This window comes from Sinohyriopsis cumingii, chromosome 4 (assembly GCF_028554795.1).
Source record: "Sinohyriopsis cumingii isolate HCF-2022 chromosome 4, ASM2855479v2, whole genome shotgun sequence".
In the NCBI taxonomy this organism is placed as follows: Eukaryota; Metazoa; Mollusca; class Bivalvia; order Unionida; family Unionidae; genus Sinohyriopsis; species Sinohyriopsis cumingii.
This window is the reverse complement of record NC_142964.1, coordinates 29967129-29973451: the sequence shown is the minus strand read 5'-3', so window position 1 is coordinate 29973451 and position 6323 is coordinate 29967129. Positions and strand designations below refer to the sequence as shown.

General features: G+C 37.4%; 1 long non-coding RNA gene across 1 annotated transcript; it reads right to left on the bottom strand.

The window, feature by feature from the left end:
• Positions 1 to 1624: 1624 nt before the first annotated feature.
• LOC149800875 (uncharacterized) lies at positions 1625 to 4261 on the bottom strand. Its single transcript, XR_016420428.1, has 2 exons — positions 2570 to 4261; positions 1625 to 1880 (listed from the first exon to the last, which is right to left on the bottom strand). It is a non-coding gene; the product is annotated as an uncharacterized LOC149800875 (long non-coding RNA).
• Between the last annotated feature and the right edge of the window lie 2062 nt (positions 4262 to 6323).

The following is a 6323-nucleotide window of genomic DNA, read 5'->3' as shown; positions in this document are numbered from 1 at the left end:
TTTGAAAACAAACAGAGAACAACCAACATTTTCTGTCGGCTATTCTAATTTTGATAGATCATTACTCTCCTTTCGTTATCAGATCTTACTATCGGTATTTCAAACAGATATCAAAGGCTGTTAGTCGGCCCAAGCATGGCAGACTAAAATGAACCTATTTTCATAAGATTAATGTAGTTCCTAATGCCAATTCATCATTTCGCATTAACATCTACAAGATATAACAGTTCCGCTCTAGTCTCAATTATACAAATGAATGAATGAAATTCACTATATACTAGAAAAGCAAGACGACTACTTCAAACAATTCGGCAGCCTTATATAAAGAAGATTACTATACGAATTCATTCATATATATATATATATATATATATATATATATATATATATATATATATATATATATATATATATATATATATATATATATATATATATATATATATATATATATATATATATATATATATATAAACTCAACACAGTTATACTCACATCAAGAGAAGTGATCTACGAATTTAAACAAACAACTAAATTCGTACATATATATTATCATATAATTCAAGCAAAACATTATATTAGTATCAACGAATCTCATGAATTTGACGCAAATACCTTTTGTGCTTTCAAGCGTTGTACGTTTATACCACCAAGATTGAGTCTGTCGACCTTCCATATATCCGGTCCCTTGGACGTATGATTTACGAGAGAATTTCTTCCAAATCGACTCTAGGTGTCCCCTGTACCTTTACTCTTGCAGCAAAGCTTAGACTAATTAGATTTTTCGATGGGGGGGGGGGGATATTTACAGCCAGGAAATTTCGTGTGCGAAACACACCCTTGTTTAGCATAACCAATCAGGATGTAATATATTTACCGCCTTTTCCTCTAGGCGCCAAAATTGGGGTCAACATGACCTAGGTCTTCGAATAACTTTATGGAATTTTTCGAAGTGTGACAGTTCCACTATGAAATCGAAGTTAGCCGTGTCCCTAATAGTCCGTCTCGCGGTTAAGTAAACGAATGCTTAATTTAAACATCACTACCACTACCGACCAGCTATTTGGAATCACTGCAATATAGCGATTTAACAAGCGCCTGCCCCCATAAATCTAATTAATAATTTTCTGGCCTAAACTAACGTGCTTTTCGTAGATCGACATAAATTTGACCCCTCACAGACTGATTAATTTTAGGAGGGGGAGGAGGCTTTTTTAAAACCCTTAATTCAGTCTGGAAACACCCGTCTTGTTTAGCTTAGCCACTCAGGATTACTATTCTACTCGCAAAAATTCGTATCACTCCCACTGTCATTGTAGTGTTGTCCTTTTGATATTAATTTTTGTGCATTAAATTGAATTGTTGTAGTGTCTGTTTTTTTGTAAGTATATTATTCTTGCAATTTATTAAAATGATAACAAAACCTATGACCTAGTAAAATAATATAGATAAGAAGCACAAAGTGGTATATTGTTGTGTGAATACTGAAACAGTGTGAGCTTTGCAGATGTAGGCATTGTTAGCTGATTTATACGAATTGGCACGGAATTTATTCCAAAATGAAATTGAACATGGCATTTGAATTTAACAATTTCTTAGAAATAATTACCAAGTTTATAAAAAATGCAAATATCCGTTCTGTTTATTCCGATAAGACAAGTGTTATCATGAAATCGAGTGAACGATCAAACTCAGTCGTCCAGCATACATGCATAACCTGGTTGCTTTCCTGCATTTCAAATTCAACGTTGGTAACAGGATAGAGATGACGGTATTTCTTTTACTATTCTCTCTCTCCAGCCTTCTTTGGTTCATCAATCGTAACTTGGTTGTCTCCTCCCTTTTCCGACTGTATGGGTGTATATATGCAGCTGTTTCATCTTTTAAAGTAAATAATAGAGAACCTAAATATATGTCAGATTTTTTTTCTTCTGTGGTCGAACACGATCTCCTCTCTCGTTATGTAAGATATCGTCATATCATAATTCGAAAGAACCCAAGGCTAATATGTGTCATTTCGCAGCCTGACAGCTGATATACAAAATCTATAACAGATAATTAATGTCTTTCTCTAACGGCTATTCACCACACCTAATTGAACTATGATATAGTCTGGACTTCTTTAAAAAGAATACTATTATGACATGATGTGGACTATAAATCACTAACATGCCGATATGTCACCCTGCAGGTGCTCTGTCTCGTTTAAAATCATTCACATCTTAATCATACAGATGAATTGACCAAATTCACTTAATGTCTTAAGCACAACACTTGCTGTGATAAATTGACGTAACATTTCAAGACATAGTGATATCAATTCCTAGCATAAATAATTTGTATGACATATAAATGAATAAATTCAAATTATTATATCAAGATTCTTGTCAAGGAAATAAGGTATGACTTTCTTACAATAAACGAGCCATTTTACCTTTCAAGCATGAATCAAATCGAGTGTCTTCCGAATTCATCAAAGGAAAATTGATGTATTAATTTAAAACAAATACATTTAAACAAATAATTACAAACTCATATTGCCAAAATTGCATTACATCGAAACAACTACCTTGTGTTTCTGGGAGTCGCTTGCTTCTGCGTAGTTGAAACTCTCTGTACATTTAAGTTCCGTGTCCATCAAACTTCCAGACGCCCGACCCTTGGATAATCTATAACAAGAGAATATTTTTTACTCCCCGGAATTAAGACTTCGCCTCTTGCAAACTTAGACTGACTTATGTTTAGAGGTATAATACCACAAACATGGAATTTCGTCTGGGAAACGCCAACCCCTTCTTTGGCTTATTTTTTACCGCCGTTGTTAATACACGCCCATCGAAGTTTGAATAATTCCTTATTCCGTCATAAAATAAACCGATCCCTTGAAAATTTCACTTTCTGACACTTAGTTCAAATGGAACAAAAGTGACACTGAATCGTCTCCACTTTGTCGTTTTCCGCCCTTAAAACAAAATTCACCTTGACTTGCCCATGTGTCTAGCCGTTAAAAGAATGGATTCTAATTACAAATCAACCATGCCCCAAACCATTGCAGTCTAACGATTGAATGCGGTACCTAGCCATTAGTCTATTTGATGTTTTACGTTTCAGACTGGCTGCGGCGAGATTCACTCAGTTCCTTGTTGAAATAACATCTTAGAAAATTCACACTGTTACATAGACCTCCCTGTGAAGAGTACAATCCGAGTTTTGCTCTCTGAATTTTTATATATATCCTAAATTACCACATAAACGTCCTCGGATGAACCCTTCCCCTCAAACACAACTAGTCTACTTAAACAGCCAGCCCCAACATTCTCGCTAATGTTAATATACTGCACCTGGACCTGGTACTGTTGATTAAATAATTAACATCTTATTAACCGTCAGTATGTCAGCTTAGCTTGAATCAAATAGGCAACTAGTTGAAGGTCAGTTTCCTAAATAAATTTTAGTCCATGCAAGGAAGGATGGTATTTAGATATCCCAAAAGTAATAGGCAGGCATTCTTCCTCAAAGACCGGGAAATTGCGTTCTGCAGTTGACAATTTCTTACTACCATATGCAAACTGAAGTAAGTTTTCATCCTACTCGTGCAATAGTACTACTCATAAGTCTAGGTCAGACGAGTCAGTAGGTAAGAAAAAGTCCTTTGTCACGTCTGGTAATTTCACTACTGCGTCTAACGTCAGTCTGTCCTTTAACGTCTGAAATGCTCTTTCACAAGCGTCGGTCCTTATAACTTTCGCCGGAGCCTTTTTTTCTAGTCAATTCGATCAATGATCTGGCAATAGCACTGCAGTTAGCAACATAACGACTATAATACTCTGCTAATCCCCCCCCCCCAAAAAAGATAAAGCTTCTGTCTTAGTGGTCGCTAGTACCGCGTCCCTAAGTTGATTAACATCAGAGCTATATGGGGTTAATGTGTCCTAGCTGAGGGTGTGGCCTAGGTTGGTTAATTTCCTAAACCCTACATGTCACTTAGATGGTTGTAAGGTAAGTGCCGTTTGTCTAAATCGCTCTAGAACTTCTTCTCAGCAAAATTATATGATCGCCTCAAGTAGCTGTCGCTAATGGTAAGTCGTCCACGAAGTTCAAAACTCCATTCCCTCTTAACAGTTCGAAAAAGTTTCTCATCTTACGGGGAAAGAAATTGAGCGCATTCTGGACCCTGAATGGCATGATTACCTATTGGTATATCCTGTCTGGAGTTGCAAAGGCAAGTCTTGCTCTGCCTTCACCTCGGACTGGAATATGCCAATAGCCAACTGACAGAGCAATGTTTAAAAAAATATTTCCCTTTGGTCACTCCGGGAAATATGGACTAATGATCCAGTAACATTTCTACCAGACAAATATGTTATCCTGTTTAATTTCCAGGTTGCCCATGAAGTCGCCTGAGTAATCTTGGAGTATCGACTCCACCTCCGTTTGTTACTTTGACGTTAATGTCCCGTCTAGGGCAACGTCGACGGAGGTTTCTTCCCTCGCAAAAGGACAACTATTAAGTACTTACTCCTCTCCTCCGTTGTCTTCCGTCACAACTATATCACCCACCCAGGAATTCTGTGGGTGTTTCTCTTTCGCGATAATGTTTCAGGAGGTTGACGTTTTACAGTTTCTCTTCTTTTCTTCACAGACACAGTAGTTCTGTCCACCATTCTCCCATACAAAGAACGGTCCCCTCTAAGAGACTTGACGTTTGTTGTGCTTTAACGGCAGCAACATCAACATCAACGTCTTTCTATTGTAATACTTGGTTTGCGTCTTCGAGATTCTTCTGGCCAAGTTATGTTGTATGCATTTCTTATGACGCCTGTTCACCTGTCCATAATTGTTTCAATACAGCCATGGGTCCACATACTGTCCTCCCGTACACTAATTCAAAAGGTGAAAATCGTGAAGTAGCCTGTGATACTTGGCGGTAAGCGAAATGTATCGCGGGGATGCATCGATCCCAATCCCTCGCTCGACCTACACAAAGTTTGTCAGAGCCAACCTAAGTAAATGTTCCTTAAGGCAACGTCCTCCGGGTAGAGGGTGGCATAATCAACTACCGTTAATGCATAACGATTTCGGCTCTGTTCGCTTTGCTCTTATCATAGCGCTTACACACCAAAACAAGGCGTAATTACCACTGCTGGCTTACCTAATTTACTCTTCTCTCAAGAGAATACGAAGGTAATTGTCCTCCTGAATTCCACAAATTCAGAGTACTACCCTTTCTCACCGCACTTACTAAATAATAGCAAAGGCGCGTGCTTCAATCTCTTACAATGTTATCATCACAACACTAACAAATGGCAATAAAATTGCATGCACGGAATATATAAAATGCGCAGACAATAGTTCGAATCACGCCAAATACGACAGACATCATCAATGTTTGGGTACATTATGTCTTTTTCTATATTTACTCAGACTCAGTCTACACACACACACACACACACACACACACACACACACACACACACATAGAAAAAGCAATAGAAAGGAGCTGAAATAAAAGTTAAGTGTACAGTTACAGACGATCCGGTCCATTTGAAACTCAGGTTTTATACGTACCTTGCAAAATGACAAATACTCCTGGATGAAGTTCACAAACAATCAGTCGATCAATTGTTTCATAAATTTTGATTCAGAGCAAACAATCTAGAGAGGAAATCATGGTATCAACTATCACGACTAGCCATGACCATGATTGTACATGTGTCAGAGGGAAACGTGTTCATACATAAATAATTTCAATTGGTCAGAAAGGAGAGACAAAACAGCAGAAGCATAGAGGAGAAACATTTAAAAGCCTCATCAATGACAGTCGTCAACACAAAACTGACGAAAGCAAAGAAGGCGAGGAGGACAAATTCATTTCGTCATTATTTTAGCTGTATTATTTGGTGATAATGACGATAACGGTGCCATATAAATGACGAGGTCCCAAACCAGCTGGCTTCATAATGGTAGGTAGAAGAAAATTGTACATATACATTACGATTTATAATGCAGGTGGAACATATTTACCGAGCCATATCAAGTAAAGAATAATACGACATCCTTTGGTCAATCTCATGATGTGCTGAACAGAAGGCCAATTATTCTTTTTCTGTATCCAATTATATACGACAGGTGGTTAAGACGGTGTCAAGCTTCACCTGTCAATCACTGTGTCATATAGTTTTAAACAGTCAATTAAATTGCGAATTAAGGTTAATTTTGTTGACTATTGTTAGATTTCAGACTGCAGGAAATGGGTAACTCTCTGTCATGAACAATGGGGTATCTATGAATAACACCATGATTATTCTAGCTCAAAGCAAGGC